The following is a 16,443-nucleotide window of genomic DNA, read 5'->3' on the forward strand; positions in this document are numbered from 1 at the left end:
TTCAAGATATTTCAAAATTTTTGCAATAATGCGGTATTTGCATTGTTTTATTGGCATAAGATCTGTTGATAGAGCTAATAAGCACTGTACTTATGATGTAGTCATGAATGTAAGCTGTATTTTGAGATGTCTACACCAATCTAGAGTAAATTTTGAATATCCATGGTTTTGTTGGTGGTACAGTCCTAGGTACCAGTGATATTACTGCATTTTGTTGCATTTTACATGAAATGAAATGCTAAATTTCAGTTAGAGTTTAGTTAGTGAAAATAAACATGTAATTTTTGTCCCAAATTAGAAATATGGATTTCTATCCATAGTGGCAATGGGCCCATGACCCTCAGTAAGAACCTCTGGCTGTGGGTAAGAAGGTATGCTCAGATGAGAATTCCCATAAAGTAATCAGAACTCCAAGTTTGACTTAGTACTGTTAGTCTTCTCTCTGCTCCAGCTCAGGCCTGCTTCATCCTGAAAACTGGAAATGGGACAAGAGGCTTGGTTGCCCTGGTCTGTCCTGCATTTCTAATGTACTACTTACTACCGATACACTCTCCAAGGCTCCAGGCAAGGAAAGCATGGTGCTTACACCTTGGATACTGTTTTATGCATTAGCAAGATAAATATCACAGAAGAAAAGGGATGCATGTGGCCAGCCATTCTTGACCATCACGTGCACTGAAGTTTAAGGAAAATATATGACCCTTGAAGAAATGTGTTGGAGCCCACCTCCTGCCTCAAAACTGCAGTTCTGAAACTAGCCTGATTTAATGATTCCTGTTATAGCTGTGAATACTGGCTGAGGAGGTAAGGAAGGTATAAAGCCCTTAAACCCTCAAAAGCAAAAATAAAATAAGTTGATGACAAAACCTCCCCAGGTTGGCATATGATGCATAAGATTGAGGATAAGATTGGGTTAAGAATCAGAAATATTGAATGTTTTCTGGAGAAAGATAGCATTTAAATTTTCTTCTCTCTAAAATACCATTAAAACTAGAGTCATACAGATTTTCTTTTAGATAGTTAGACCAACAAGAACAGAAGACATTAGAACAAAATTGTGAAGCTGTAAAGTAGAAGGAAAATTGGGAGCTGAATTAACAACTAAGGAAGCTGAATCCTAAACCAGGAATGGGAGAAGGCTGAGAATAATCTAGATTTACATTTTGAATTTCCCAAAAGGCTGAGGAACTAGGGAAGCATATGTCTCTATAACTGGTGGGAGGAGGGAAGGTGGGGTAAAAGCAGTTTGAGAAGCAGTTCTATCCTTAAGTATTTTTCTCCTATGCTGTGCCACTACTATCCATACCAAAGTCCAGAGACTTTGGAGTAAAACAAAGCTGCTAGATTGGGGGATGGATGCCATACACACAGTTGAGTGTTGGTACTATTCAAAAAATGAGGGAATTAAGTGATACTACATATTCTGGGTACTTGGTGCCAAAAGCCAATATTTCCCACTCTGCTTTCAGGACAGTGACTACCTTTATCTTTCCAAGACTGAAAGACTTTTCCCTGGAGTATGACCAGCCACAGGGGAAGAACTTATGATGTCTGAGGTTAGACATCATTCCAGAAAATACAACCCTCCCCCATCACCCTATAGTAAAGTTCAAATTTGGCAAGTCACACCACACACTTTCCATCAGGATTTTAGCTCCCCTGAACAATCCAAGGATCACTGGATATTTGTGGCAAGTCTCTAGCTTAGAAAATGGAGAACAAATAAGACAGAAAAATAGCAACTTAGGGAAATGGAGTCCATGCAGAAAAAGAAAAAAAAAACATGAATATATTTAGAGAGAGAGAGAGAGACAAAACTATTTGCAACCATGAAATAAGAATAAGTTACTATCAATAAAGAACATTTCAAGAACAAAAGTAAGCTCTTCAAAATTAAAAACATTGGAGCAGAAGTATAAAAAAAGTATATTATAGAGATTGGAAGATAAATTTGAGGAGTCATTCAGAAAGAAACACACAGAAACCAGGAGTGGAAAGACGTCCAATGTCCAAAAACAGTTGTTCCACAAGGAGACATCAGAGAAGACAAGGTGACATGGTCAAATAATTCAAGAAAAATTTCCAGAACTGAAAGGCATGACTTGCTAGATTGGAAAAGCCTATCTAAAACCCAGAAGAATGGATGGACATAGAGCATGTTGTCATTAGGGTTCTTTGCCCTGAGCAAAAACTTTCCAAAGGAGGTTTCCTTTGCAGAGAGGAAAAAAAAATAGGAAACAGGAATTAGAATGGTTATGCATTTTTCAACAGAAATACCAGAAGCAAAATGATGATGTAGCAATACCCATAAGTTTCCAAAGGAAAATTATTTCCAAACTGTTATTTTATACCTAGCTAAACTAGGTCAGTAATAATGACATTTTCAAGACATTCAAGGTCTCAAAAACCTTCTCTTTTATACACTATATACCTTTTCAAAGATGCTTGAGGAGAACTTGCTCCAACCAAGGAAAAGTATGCGATGCAGAATATAAGAGTTAAGACATTCAGCATAGGATGGTATAAAGTCCAATACCCAGGGAGACAGTGAAGGAAGATCCCTGTCTGAGAGACGTCACCAGTAGTAGAGGATACTGGTCCCGATTGGAACAGTGTGACTTAAGAGAGCTGTCACCACAGAGTGCCATTACATCATCTTTTTACCTGAGGACAGAGTGGCAGGGTAAATCCGGCCCTGATCCTGATCTGTGTACTCCTGTCCTTGCCTTATGCTGGTGGAGTACCTGCTTGCTGCTTCATTCCCAGTTGCTTGGACTACTGCCCATTCCATAGGAGTGTTCTCTTTTTTTCCTCTCTTGGGAGATAGTGGGAGGCCATAGGAGATAGCTGGGGGCAGGGGGGAAGAGAAGGAGGGGGGAGACAGAGAGCGAGCGCACGAGCTGTACACCTTCCTTGTGTATATTTGCTGTAGACATCTGGTACGCAGCTCACACTATATCCTCCCAGATTGTCAATATTTGGTAAACAGTGTGGTTTCCAGAAACAACTGGTTTCCAGAAACCAGCTCATCAAATTTTCAAATGATATACCTAGAAGGTTGGAGGGATAGAGGTAAGAAGGATGGAAGGAGAGAGAAAAAGAGGAAAGAGGAATGTTACTGTAATATGAAACACAATTTTAAAACATTCTCTAAATATTTGAATTTCATTAAGTTTTCAGTTACTTATTTATGTTTTTATGACTACAGGCAAAAGGGTCTTAACAACACTATTTTAAATTTCTTGATTAAATGCTATGCTGGATGATTCAGACGATCAGAAGCAGTGGTAGACATTTGTCTTTTCCTTTCCTACCAGCATCTGAACACCCTTCTTTACCAGGAATCCCATACCATATGAATGTTAGTGAGAAACAAAACCCCATGGATCCTGAGAGAAGCTGAAAGGAACAAATGTTCCCTCTCCCCATCACCTAAAACCCAGGGGTTTAGTCTTCTCCCTGTCTTCCCACCCAGCCCTGTGCTCTAAAGGAGTGACCTAGACCTGAGAGTGGTTAAGAAACTCCTCACACCACAGTAATGGATCCCAGACCCTCTAGGGCATAGCCTTGGCCACAGTCCCCAGGGCCTCGTTACCCTTGGTTTCTGCTTATCATCTATAATCTCCACTGAGTTCTTGAGCCTTCTTATTGATGCTGTGTTACCCATGACCTTTGGATAAGATCATTTCTGCTAAGTTTCAAAAATTAAAAAGAATGTAAAATGCAATTAATTCATCAGTCTTTCTAGTTTGCTTACATGTAGCATCTCTAAATTTTGATCTCAAACTCAGAAATAGTTTGTTGTATATATATATATTATGTCCTGTTTTCCTACTCCATCTGACAAATTACCACCAACTTTATGACTGAAAAGAACACTAATTTATTCTCATAGTTCTGTAGGCCCTAAGTATAAAAATAGGTTCCAGGGACTAAAATCAAGCTGTCAGTAGGATGTCATTCCTTCTAGTAGCTCTAGGGGATAATCCATTCATCGTCTTTTCCAGCTTTGCCAATAAAGTAACATATTTACAGGTTCTGTGGATCAGTGCTTTGGTGGACCATAATTCTACTATCTACTGCAACATCCACAATAATTTTACACCATTATCCTTTTCTTTTCACAGTTTGCAAGTATCAGGTGACTTAAAAAAAAAAAAAAAAGAATGCTTGACTCCTGAATAATTTGCCTTTTAATCTTTTAATTTGTAAAACCTAAATAAATAAGTACACAACCCAAAATTTTCACTTTAAAAAAATGTGGGTGATTTAAAAAAATTCCAAAATGCTCTCTGAAAATAAGAAATGAACATTTATCATTTCAAACATTACGTTTATGTAAATGACCACAACTTGACATAGAGTTGGCCAATTAAATATTGATATAGCACTGATTAGGGGGGAGTACTTTCTGAAAGTCTGGGTAGAAAGAAAAACAAAAAGGTATATTCCCTCTTCCTGAAGAATGTATCATTTAGTTGGCAAGATCACAAAAGAGGCCATCCCCTCAGTACTGGAGAAAATGGAGCCATTGGAAATTCCAGCCGTGTAGCAAAGGTAATGTGCATTCCCACAGGTTTCTCCATCAGCTACTGGGTTGATGTGTACTCTGTCCTCTTACCATTTTAGAGGCTATTCAAATGGCTGTAAACATATACGGCCCTTTGAGGAGTTTAAAACTCCCGAGATTGTAGACTTGATGGAATTTCAGTGGGAGCACTGAGCAAGTACACAGATCAATTACTAAAAACATATATCATAGCATGACCTTGTGAAGATGGTCTATCCTAAGGGGTGTGAGATATTTACCAGAGCATACCAATAGAGCATAGACCAAACCTGTGGTCTGCTCATATATGGGCAAGTCACAGAGAGGGTGTATATTTCTTATTGTTGATAGGAAAACTCATTTCCCAAGTGTTTTCTGTGTCCTACAAGCTTTCTACATGTTTTCTCATGTTATCCTTGACAGTAACTCCTGTTTTAGCAGATGAGGAAAGGGGTGTAACTAAGCCCAGTGACTTAGCTAAATGGATCTAGGGCCTAAGTGGCAGAGCTGGGCTTCCAACCCCGGTTGGTTTGAGTCTTTCCATGATAGCGCCCTATCTCAGACAATGTACGTCTCAAAGGTCACCCAAATTTATTGAGTCTAAATGGTCTTGAAGAAGAAAATATCTCACTTTAAAAAAAAAAAAAAAAAAAACCGCATAGGAACAGGAAACATCTTTTCTTTCTATTGTCTTGACTCACTGAGCCCAGAAAGAACAGATCACATTGTACTGGGGCTACTGTTCTGATTCAAATTCAAGAAGCCACCTGAATGCCTTTTTCCCTGTGGCAGGCCAGGGCATTTAAAGTTCTTGTTTTAGAATGAGGATGGTTTGTATAAGGTTTTTCTCCCTCAGTCTTGAGTATTCGAAGCCTTCAAATTCGCATTAGAACTGGTTCTTGATTTCCCAACTGGATAGTGACCAGTAGAAACACTATCCTCTCTGTGGACCCCATCCAATGAGTGGATGTCCAGGATAGAATTAATGCCAGTGCTGAGAGGGATTTTAGAGCTTAAACATGCTAAGCGCCTCTGTAACCAAATCAATGTGATTTCACTCCTTGGTGAGTCAGAAACTGTGCCAGGTTGAGTTGTTACACAAAGATTCTATTTGCAGCAAATAAGGAGATCACGGAGAATGAGAATGATTTCCAAATCTGTGATTCCCTGAGCAAGGGTGGATGGATTCCTTTTATTTAGGGTTAGGATGAATATTTAGATAGAGCAGCCTTGTCATCATATGGAGAGGCAGGCATAAGGTCATGCGTTCACCTTAAGGAAACATTCTTGCACACACATAGTATGTAAATGCGGCTTGTACTCCTCCTTGGGCAGAGATTTTAGCATTACAATGAGGTAAAGGTAGTTGTTGGTCGTTCTAGAGGTACTCCATGGTCCATCTGCACAGGTGCGAGTCAGGGGTTAAGCTCAGACTGGTCTGAGTGGTCTGGACCCGCTGGAGGTTCTGTCCTGGCCGTCGCCTTCTCTCCAGGGGCAACGTCACTTTATATCTGTCTAAGAGATACACTAGAGAGAAGAGCTTAAGGAAAAATGTGGGACCAAGGTCAATGAGTACTAGCAGGTGGGGAGTGAAGTTCGTGTGTGGGATCTAGCTGGCGACACTTTGTTTTTAATTGGTGAGGTAACTGGTGTTCAGGGATAGCCTGTGATTATCTGTGTGGATTCAGAGCAGGACACAGAGTCCAGGTCTCCTCTCTTCAGGCCAACAGTTCAAGATACCACACTTCCTCCTGCTATTTAGGAATGGGAACTGAGAAATTCTTTCTTCATGTCTTCTTCTCTCTTTCCTCCATCCCTTCTTCCCTTCCCTTCCCTTCCTTTCCCTTCTCTTTTTCTTTTCTTCTTCTTTCTGTTGGGTACAGAGATGAGGGTGTGAGGGTGTGGGGCTCTGCTTCAAGGCAAAGAGGAGAGAAGAACTAGAGGCATATGGTCTGGTTATTAGTGACTCCCCTGTTAAGCATAGAAGTAAAATTCTTTCCCTCAAAAACAAACAAGTAAATAGGACACTAACCTACCGTACTCTGGGTATTTAATGCAAAGTACTCACCATCAGGTAATTTTTTAATAGTAAGCCATGTAATGACAAAGACTTAGGAAATTAACTACTGATCTTGAGGGAAAGAACTGTTCGTGTGAACCTGTTCTATGAAGGAATACAAATCACGTAGTGACTCATCAGAATGTAAATTCAGAAAACCTACTCCATGTGGCTTTTTTCCCACTGACATGATACTTCAAGTCTTAAGAAAAATCCAGATTGTCCCTTCTTTTTTTCCTTCCCTTCCTTTTTAATTTCCTTCCTACTCTTCTTTTTTCTATGAAGGATGGGCTTACTTATTTTTTCTCATTAAGTCACTGTTGTGGGTTAAATTGTATCCCCCTAAAATATATGTTAAAATCCTAAGCTTTGGTATAGTGAATATGACCTTACTTGGAAATAGGGTCTCTGCAGGGGTACTCAGATTAAGATGACATCATGCTTGGTGAGGCTGGTCCCTAATCCAATGTGTCTGGTGTCCTTATAAGAAGAGAACGAGAAACACAGGGAAAACATAGTGTGATGATGCAGTCTGAGATTAGAGAGATGTGTCTACAAGCCAAGGAACACCAAACATTTCCAGCAACACCAGAAGATAAGAAGAAAGTACAGGACAAATTCTCCCCTAGAAACTTTAGAGAAAACATGTCCCTACCAACACCTTGATTTTGAATTTCTGGTCTCCAGAACTGTAAGAGAATAAACTTATATTGTTTTAAGTCACCTAGTTATGGCAATTTATTACAGGAAAATAATATAGTCACCAATCATTTCTAGAATTCCTGCTATAGCCAGTAGCATTGAGTGGGGTATGTGATGGGGAGGAGAGAAAGAAACAGGTGACTATGATACAATTTTTTAGCCTCTAGGAACTCACAGTCTAGCAGCGAAGTTAGGAAGCTTTGTCATGGCCCCATCCCACCCACAGGGATATCCACTTTTCAGAAGACGCCATCAAGGACAGGTGATACCTATGGTCACATCTTTGTGTTATACTTTCAATGCAGGGGATTGATCCCAGGGAAAACTGTGAGGAGAGGAAATGTGAGTAAGTCTTTAGAATCAAGCAGTAATTTAAATTGGCGTCAGAGAGCTGAACGCCAAAATTTTAAATTATTAAAAGAATGATGGTGATATTGAGTGTTCTGTTTTGGGTTATTTTGGGGTCCGTGGCCAAGGTGAATAAAACTGAATAAATCAAACAGAAGAAGGTAGGAAAGTTCTCTCTGAAATACTTCTAGTCAGGATTCAAGAGGAAAATATGGTGCGGAGATCATTGGCTCTCAAGGACCTGAATATACAGACTCTTTGACGTGAAAGTTTCCCTTTTACAAATCTGTCCACACTCATGCAGAATGCCTACCATTGCGACGATATCTGCTGTAGCGAAGTTTGGAATGGGAACTAAATTCACACTTTAAAAATGGGTAAATAAATTATGGAGTGCCTGTACAATGGAATATTACGTAGCCTTCTAGAAGAATGACCCAGCTCTGCATATATAGCTATGAACCATTTCTAAGACATCTTTAAGTGAAAAAGAAAGAGACTGATACATATGATATGGTTTGTGATATATACAAACATGCTTATATAGGTACAGGCTACCTGTGGAAAGATCCAGAAGAAAATCAGCAGAAGAAAATTGGGAAGCTAGGAGACATGGGTGAGAATGAGCTTACCCCTCAGTATACCCTTTGGAGCATTTTGAGGTTTGCTTCGTGTGCACTACATTACCCATTTAAAAAAAAATCACAAAGCAAAAAGAAAACTCAGCCTAACAAAATACTGGTGGTCTTGGTGTTGGCAAAAATGGCCCTTCTGCCCATCAATTCCAATCTGCTTGGCTAATCTCCTTTGGCTTGTTGGCATTTTGAATCCTCACTCTGGCTCTCTTGACTCCCAATACCCACCACCAGCCTCCTTTGTCCTGACAACCCACTTTAGACAGACTCCTCTGGCTTCTATCTCTGGCACTTCTCTTGGGCATGGTGCCGTGAATGCTCTCTGGCTTGCTGGAGCTCAGCTTGCTGGAGCCTGCCAACTCCTGGTCAGGCCAGCCAGGTCACTAGACAGCATGCACCTGGCTGCAGACACTGCCTAGGTACGAGAAGGGAATGGTGTCCATGGTTGGTTGTCCATTGTCTGGGTGTAGCAGAGCAGCTGCCTCTAATGACATGTCACCCTTCGGTTGACCCAGAATATGTGGTTCCTTCATTCACTTATTTCTTCATTGGTTGATTTGTGGGTTCTTTTGTTCATTCTTTTGTTTATTCAATACTTCTGAACCTGATAGATAATATTAGGGGTGTGCCAGGGGAAAGATTTCATAGCCCTCTACTTTCCTTTCCTCCAATCCCATGGATAATTTAGATTTTATTATGTCTTCATAGCATGAGATTTAATAATTAAAGCAACTGAACATGTTGTATGCAGACTGGCAGCTTTTGGGAATTACAATTAAATGACCTCCCTTTCACCCTCACCAGAAAGGATCTAAAAGGTACAACAAAGAGACATTTAGTTTAATGACATTTGCAGATGAGCCTTATTTCCCTTGGCTGAAAAAAAAAAATTTTTTTTTTGAACCAGTAAAATTCTTTTTATTGAAGCTTTTTAGTGTTCCAGTTCTCCCAGAGGACATCTTAGGGAGAACAGTGAATGCCTGTAGGCAATTGACCACTTTCCATCTTCAGCCACCAGGGATCTTGGGTGAGGTTAGAAGTGCTGCCAGGAACTCCATCAATATTGAAAATGCCTCTGGCTTGATTAAGCTTCGGAAATACCTTCATTGATCCTATTCAAATATTTATTGAACATCTCCCTCAGACAGGGTATACTAATTGACCTCAGAAAAGTCACCTTTGCCCAAGGCCCAAGAGGGGAAGGCACACATGTACATGGGGCAGGAAAGGGAAATTCCTGGTGGGGTTACTGAAGAATGGGCTGGCTTAGCTCCAGAGAAAGATCCAGTGGTAAAAACCATTAGGTGCCCAGACACTGATAAGGCTTATCGCTCCTGTTATCAGAGGTGTTCTGATCTGAATGGTCATCCAAGCAGAAAGGAAAGCTCCAGAGTGGCAGCCAGAATGGACCTCAGGAAGTCAATGACTTTCATGAGTGGAGGAACCATGTTGAACAACCTCACAGAAAAAAGCAGCAGGTTTCTTGAGTTGCCTGCCCTATAGAAAGTGTTCTTTATTGAGTTAGTTTAATAGTATAATACAGACTCTGAGGACAGACCAATTACCTGGGTTTGTTTTCAGGCTCTCCCTGTAAGTTTGCTTTACTTCTCAGGACCTTACTGTCTTCATCTGTAAAATGGGGATGTGAGAGTCCGCACCATGTAGGCTTGTTTGAGGACTAAATGAGTCAAGTGCTAAAATAGTAAAGAAAGCATAAGTACTTGAAAATGGAAACAGTTATTTTAACTGTGCCCTTCTGTAAATGACCATGTCTTCCAGTGAGTGGAATTATTAATTTGCCTAATTTTGAATTTTGTACTTGTAGGGGTAATAAGATTTTTGTGCTGTAAAATACATTCCCCCCCCCCTTTTGTGGCTTTTCTCTGTTTTCCTTTCGACATCACTTTTTGATCTCAGGCAGATGATGTAAATGGCAACAGCCATGTGATCGGTCGTCCCCAGAGTTAGAACATAGATGTGTCTCTTAAATTCTAAGAGGTGCCATCATTATTGGCTTAAAATGTCACAAAGGGGTTGCAGCTGAAAATTCGTGAGCTCTTGAATGATTTGTCTCAGTTTCTGCCCATCTCATATTGAAAGTGTCATTGAGAGGCGCCTGGGTGGCTCAGTCAGTTTAATGTCTAACTTCAGCTCACCTCATGATCCTGGGGTCCTGAGATGGAGCCCCAAGTTGGGCTCCCTGCTCAGCAAGGAGTCTGTTTCTCCTTCTCCCTCTCCCTTTGCTCTCTCTCGCTCTCTCAAGCTAATAAATAAAATCTTAAAAAACAAAAAAGACAGTATCATTAATAATGTTGACTAAATCATTATCTTTCCCAAAACCTGTCTAAAAGATCTTTTCCCTGAACCTGTGTGTTCCTTGTATTAATCAGTTGAAAATAACTTCCTCATGAAATATAGGTCCTTCGTGCTTATTCAAAATGTTTAGCATTGTATATAATTTGACATTGCCTGAGGAGAAAGAATTTCCAGTTTTTCTTCAAAATCGTAACAATTAAGAATATTCCCGTCAAACTCTCATTTGCTGAATTTAGGCTGTCACCATCAGCCTAAATACAGCAAATGAATTCTTTCCATCCCCTCAGTACACCTCCTGGCTTCTGAGTCAAGCCTGAATAAGTTCTGAATAAATTTTATTTTAGCAATTGAATTGTAGTTCTGACCATATGGACCTATTCAGACTCTGTAACAATCCACTTCCAAATGATTTTCTGTCAATTCAGTTCAAGTTGCAAATCAAATGTAACCGTTGTGCTGAAAATAACTGTTGAGAGAAAAGCATTTCCCAAGTGCAAGTTGCATATATGACTTAAAGGGGCTCCCTCTTCAAGCAATAATTTTTCACTGAAAGCAAGCAGGGTCATGCTCCGCCCCCCGCCCCCACAACCATGTATTTTGTTTCAGTTCCTTGAGCCAGCAGAGTGCAGTGGAGAAAGGTCCCCTTTTCACAGCGGCCACAGGCCTTTCTGAATAGCAATGCGTCAGTTCTTCAGCGCAACCTCTAGGTGGCAGTGCAGCCCAAGACAATGTGCCTGGTCCCTTGCTTCCTCCCCTCCCCCTTGCTCAGGGTTGGCAGCACAGGTTGGATTGGCATGCAGGGAAAATAATCATTAAAAATAAATGCAATCAAAAGAAGTAGGTTATTATAGTGGCACATTGGAACTGCTTTAGTTAGAAGTCTGTCGGCCTCCCGTTAGAAATGTCGTTTGGGAAGGGTTTACCACTTGGCCGTGGAAATTTACTAGAGGTTAAAAGTGACATTCTCTAGGTCTCAAACTTGTAGCCTAGTTAATCCTAAGAAGTCTGATTTCAGACGGTCGAGTGGCTTTGAAGTAGCACGCAAAGACACACAGATGGATTTGCTTTTCTTAAGGCAATTCACAACTGTTTTTGTAACCTTGACATGTGCTATGACCCCATGACATACTGTGGTTTTGTTGGCCAAATGAGGGTGTATGTCCTTAGTAGAATCTTAAGATTAAATTCTGAAAAACACTGACGTGTGAGCAGGGAAAATATTAGAAAGTGCAGCTTAGTTACACATTTCAGTTGGTTTCGTAACAACCCCCACCTCCCACTTTATCTGAGGCCAATCCTTTCTCCGACTCCTTCTGACACCGTGGTTTCTTCCACTTTAAAATGTGGTATCACACTCCGTGAACATTATCATCCTGAGTGCATCAGGATGTTTGGGTTCCGGTATGGTAACAAGCAACTCCCCAGTCTGAGTGATTTACTACCACCAAAATGAATTCCCAGCTTGTACAGTGGTGTAACTTGGGTGACACATTATCACGGAAATTCTACCATCTTGTACCTGCACCAGGGGAATATGTGCCCTTAGGCTTTCTTTTCTATACTCTGTTCTGGAAAGTTCACATCACTTCTGCCCCATTCATCGCTTACAACTAGTTTTATGGATACACTCAACAGCAAGGGAGTGGGGAAAGTACTAGGACAGCATCTCAGCCTCCAGCCTATGTCCCTTCCAGCTCTGTATTTTCCAATTCTGTAATACTGTTGGGATGTTAGCTTATTTATATTTTAGTGCCCTCAACCGTCAATACCAAGTGCATGTTAATTCCTCAAAAACTAAATTTAATTGAATACCTTGATGACCTCCCAACCCCCCATCAACGTAAATAAGGCTATGGAATCTTTTCTGAGAACCCTATTCTCCTTTTCTAGGCAAAATTAGTTGCTGCTTCTCTGTCCTTTCGTGGCACTTTGTTCATGCTGATGGTTTTGCATTTGCCACAGTCCATTTTGTTGCTATTCTATCTATTCTGATAGAATACAGTCTCCTTTTTCTTTTTAAGGTTATTTATTTATTTATTTGAGAAAGAGTGATAGAGAGAGAGAGAGACAGAAAGGGAGAGAGCATGAGCGGGGGGGGGGGGAGGAGCAGAGGGAGAGGGAGAAGCAGGCTACCCGCTGAGCAGGGCGCCGCCAGATGTGGGGTTTGATCCCTGGACTCTCGGATCATGACCTGAGCTGAACGCAGGCAATCAACCGACTGAGCCACCCAGGCACCCCTAGAATATAATCTCCTTGACGTAGGCACTCATTTTTGTTTTTTTAAAGATTTATTTATTTATTTGTCTGTATATGTGTGTGTGTTAGAGAGAAAGAGAGCGATCACAAGTGGGAGGGAGGACAGAGGGAGAAGGACAGAGAATCTCAACTAGATTCCACGCTGAACATGGAGCTGGACTTGGGAATTGATCTGAAGACCCTGAGATCATGACCCGAGCTGAAACCAAGTCGGACGCTTACCCAACTGTGCCACCCAGAAGCCCCCGCAGGCACTCATTTTTATCCAACTTTGTATCGCTGATGTCTAAAAAGACACAAACAAAAGAAAAGGATAAAAAAGTTAGTTTATGAAAAAATAATATTTTTGAGCTCTGTGTACTCAAAATAAGTTTTAAATGTGTGGAATATGCATCGATGCCTCATCTCTTTCAATTCCTATAATAATTCTATAATGTAGATAGATGAGGAAACTTCATTTTAAAATTTATTTTTATTTTTTTCTTAAAGAATTTATTTATTTATTTGATAGAGAGAGGGGAGGAAAGCTTGAGCAGGGAGACCAGCAGGCAGGGAGAGAAACAGCCACCCTGCTGAACAGGGAGGCTGACTCAGGGCTTGATCCCAGAGCCCTGGGATCATGACCCGAGCCAAAGGCAGACACTTAACCAACTGAGCCACCCAGGCACCCTGAGGAAACTGCATTTTATAGTAGGCAAATTACTTTCCCAAGTTTATGAGGTAGAAAATGCTGAAGCTGAGATTCAAATCAAGGCCTCTTTGATCACGGTGTAGTACTTCTGAAGCGTTACGTTATACTCACTTATCTCCTGATTTGTACATTTTAACATCAAAAAATAATTCAAAAAACATAATTATGATAGATTGAAAAGTTCACCCTGCAAATGAATGCAAACTTGAAGTAAATCCTCCCACCCCTGGCCAGAGATGTGGATTCTGTTTCCTACGTTGGTTCTACACTTATTGGTTGTATGACTGTGGGCAAGGCTCTTCCTTTGCCTTGTCCCAGTTTCCATATCAAATTGAGAGTTAAGTTCGAACCATTAATCTTCAACTCTATGCACTGGAGGTCTTGCTAAAATGCAGATCCAGGTACAGCAGGCCCAGGGGGCTTGAGCTTCTGCAGTTCTAACAAGCTTCCTGGTGCTGCTGTTGCTGGTCTGGGGAGCACAGTTTGAACAGCCAGGAACTAGATGATTGCTAAGGCTTCGTACTACCTGATTCCGTAAGTTGTTAGATGGTCTTGATGGAACTGCTTCTTAATTTATATAATTGGCACAAAAATATGAAGCAATTGATCTGGTGGTCTTCATGTAGAAGTCCTTGATCATTCAGCCCAGTATTTGTTCTCCTCCAGCGATAAATCTAGAGTTTCCCTGGAGATTTTCTCCAATTCTCAATCTTTGTGCTTCAGTGCCTGTGATTTGGGGAGGCATCAGTGTTTACAATTCTCTGGCCACAACCATTGGTTCAGGGAATGTCTTGAGGCAGATTGAAAACCAGTAGAGTATAATCAAATGTGTTCTTGGGAACACAGGAACAGAGTCAGAGACATTCTCCTGCTGGCCTTGAACTTGAAGGACTGGACTGCCACGGCCAGCTCACCTTATCACCAGGAGCATAATAAGGTACCCACACAGAGAAAATACATCTAAGACAGAGGGAGAGAAACCAAAGCCTGAGGAAGTCCTTTGAGCTTTACTTATCAATGTAACCTGGCAGGCTCACCCATACGTGGTTAAGTACATTCATTAACGTGTGCGTGTGTGTGTGTGTGTGTGTGTGTGTGCCCTTGCACTCATGTGCCACGTGTGACTGGCCAGTTTCAACTCTGCAGTTTCAACCTTCTCCCAGATAGGGGCCTTGGGCCCTGGGACCACGGCTCAGCATTGGAGAATGAGCCTGAGGGATAAATTCACGAGAACTCAAGGCCAAGCATAAAATACAACAGAGGCGTGGATGAAGCAGAGAGGTAGGAAATGGAACAGACAGGACCACACTAGAGAGTCAAGGCCACAGGTGAAGGAATAAGAATGGGCCCTGTCGAGAGTCGTGGAGCTGCTGGAGTCTGGCTGTGGTCTTCCACGGGAGAACGCTGGCCTCTGTGCCCGATGAGGAAGGAGGCGGGAGATATGCCAAGGTGGGGGAACATAGGAGGCAGCCTTGCGCTTTCAGGCCTTAATAAGGCAAAGACACAGACTACAGACTGCAATCTGTTTGGTCAGGAAACTGCTGCTTGCAATGCTTTCTCTCTCTCCCTCCGTGTGTGTGTGTGTGTGTGTGTGTGTGTGTGTGTGTGTGTGATTATTTATTTATTTTCTGACAGAAGCAGTAATCTCAAATAGTCTCTTGAGACTGGGCAGCTATTACGGATGTCACAGATGAACTCCTCGTAGGATGGCCGACTTCACTTTGACCTGAGGCAAAGCTATTTAAATTTTATTAGGGAAGCAGGCCAACCACCCTATTAGACCTTTGGGTGATTAAAAGAAAATCATCCCATAAAATGTTCCGTTATATACATCTGTTAACTGACCATGGCTTCTTGATGAATTTAAAATATCTGAGAGGCAGAGAGCGGAACAGTAACAATTTATCTGAATCAGACTAAACACACTCAGTTTCATGGAATATCATGGGATCTGGGTTTTTCCTATTTATGGTATTTCCTATTTCCCACTTATCCCTTTCCTTTCCCCCAGCTCCCCAAATATGGTTGCTTCAGCATATTTTGAAATCCATGTTCCCGTGATTGTTTTTGTCTTGCTTCAGTGACTCTGGAGCATTTATCCATGTAATAGCATGGCCTTCCGCTCCATTGCTTCTATAGCCCTCACGCCTCAGTGAATTTGCTTGATGGGATGCAGACAAAATGCTGCTTAGTATATTTTATGTATCTAAATGAATATTTATAGCAAACAAAGGAGGTAGACATTTTTAAAAAGATATAATCGTTTTGAGGTGAATGGCTAATTAACTTTTATCATATATAATAACATATTCGGCATACCCCTCATTTGCTTCACAGGACAGTATGGCGTGCCATATTTGACTCAAGGGTGGGTATTCACATGTTGGTTTATTAATAAGCCAAAACACATTCTAAAATATGATGGCAAGCTCCCACGTTGGATTATTTATTCTGTAGTACTCATTTCCTTACACAAAGATATGTGTATAGGGGTGTTCTGAACAGGAGATTTTTTTATTAGTGAAAATCAGACCAAAAAAATTATCCAAAGGACGTCCAGGAATCTGATACAGTTGCTAAGAAAGAATGAGATAGAGCTATACTTGCTGACCATAAAAACAAAGAAAAATTTGCAATAAATACATAGCATAAACCAGTTCTTATTAAAATGTTAATAGTAAAAATAATACATAACACTGTGAAGGAAACAGTACCAAATTGTTTTCACGAGATGTAAGATAATATGTTACTATCTCTTTAAATTTATTTCCATATTATTTTCTTGTGGATTTTATAATTTAAAAAATGTAGTAAATAGTCTTCAAAAAGGATCCCAACTTACTGTATATAGAAGAAATTCTAGTGTACCATTAGAAATGTGAGCACC

The sequence above is a fragment of the Neovison vison genome, chromosome 9 (assembly GCF_020171115.1).
Source record: "Neovison vison isolate M4711 chromosome 9, ASM_NN_V1, whole genome shotgun sequence".
NCBI lineage: Eukaryota > Metazoa > Chordata > Mammalia > Carnivora > Mustelidae > Neogale > Neogale vison.